Genomic DNA, 1,744 nt, shown 5'->3' on the forward strand with positions numbered 1-1,744 from the left:
TATTATTCATTTTAAGCCAGTGTACTTGTCAAAGTGGTATAAATGAAATAAGGAATTTTGTAAGATAGTCTACATTTTGTGGAATTAGACTAAGAAGAAGTAGAAAACTCGAGCGAAGTAATGTTTGAAGAAACGGAAGCTAATTGAGGATCTCATACCTGAAGTTAAGGCCGTTTTATAGATAAACCTCGACAAGCAGAATAAGCGGATAGTTCTACATTATGTAAAATGCTCCTCAGTAACAAAAAATATTATAGTCTAACCCAGACAATGTAAGTAATCAATACCTTCAACTTCTTTTGTGATACAAATACACGTATAATCAGATAGGACTAGAATGTGATAGCTTGAGATAGAATATAGTCACACAATTACATTTCACACATTCAGAATAGCTTCACGAGATTTAAAGCAAAGCTGTTAAATAAAAATATCCATTTCTACATCAACATGCATTTTTGCACAATTTATTTACATTAAAAAGTGCAAATGGAAGCAATGGTAGGCTTCAGGCTGGTTCGCAGGCTAAAATGAGCTACAAACGTATTTTCTTCTAAGCTGAAAAAGGAGGTGTGGATGGAAAATATATTTGTTTCCAGAGTGAGTCAGCTATGAAATTATTTGTTCTCTCATTCACAGGTTGTTAAAGATTGCAACGCTAACTGGTGTCATTTTGTAGCAGGAAACAATGATAACTATGAATTTTGTTAGTATTATTTGTAAGTACAGCCTCATAACAGTGACTTGAATAAGTCTAAGTGAACCATATCAAATTTGCCTAGCAAAGCTATGCTAATGTATTTTGAAATCTGTGGTATGTCATTGTGAAACCCAGTGGTGAGGAGATAGTACATGTCATCTATGATTATAATTTGAGAATAAATGCACTTTTGAATTAAAATTGAAAAGAGAACACGGTTTGTATTAATGATGCATAAAATGTTTTTAATATTTAACATATGGTATGTTAATATAACATGAATGTGGCATTGTAAAGTAAAATAGTTGATTCAAGTTTTCTCAGTAATGACTTATTAATATGTGAAATGAAATAATCTCAAAGGGTTTCATTCCTTTTCTTCTGAAGGAAAACAGACCAACTAGAAATGCCAATAGTAAATACAGGCAAGTCTTAAAAAAGGAAATAAGCCACGTAATAAAAATAATAGTAATAAAGAGGCAGATAGCTGATAGAATGATGGAAAATATATTATTTCATTTAAACTCGAGGGGCTAATGTAAGTTTTCTTTCTCTAGAAATAGAAATGATGGCTGATAAAATAGATCAATTTTCCAATTTTATAAGTATTTTAAACACATTTTCCAAATTTTACTCATTAACCCTACTGCCAACAAGGAAAGAGTGAGAGCGTTTACCCCGTATTCTAGAGAATGCTTAGTATAATTTTACTTTTTTGCTATTATCATTGTGATGTGTAAATTGAATGAATATTACTTCACTTTCTTGTCATAAAAATAGCAAGTTGGATGAGTGGTTTATATGTATTCAACGTCAACACACATGACTTGTTTAGACACATACTTTGACTAGTCTTCAGATGTTTTGTAGGTCCATTTATGACTTAAATATTTTTTTGCAGTTTTTGGACGGGGCCAGGTTTGAACCCACCACCTCCAGTACATGGGGCCGGCGCCCCACTCTTTTGAGACACAGGCACTGCCCCATGACTTAAGTATTTTTTAATTAAAGAGGTATTTCTTTTATATGTGTGAATACCAATCC

The sequence above is a fragment of the Otolemur garnettii genome, unplaced genomic scaffold (assembly GCF_000181295.1).
Source record: "Otolemur garnettii isolate 467f Iridium unplaced genomic scaffold, OtoGar3 scaffold00085, whole genome shotgun sequence".
NCBI classification, from domain to species: domain Eukaryota; kingdom Metazoa; phylum Chordata; class Mammalia; order Primates; family Galagidae; genus Otolemur; species Otolemur garnettii.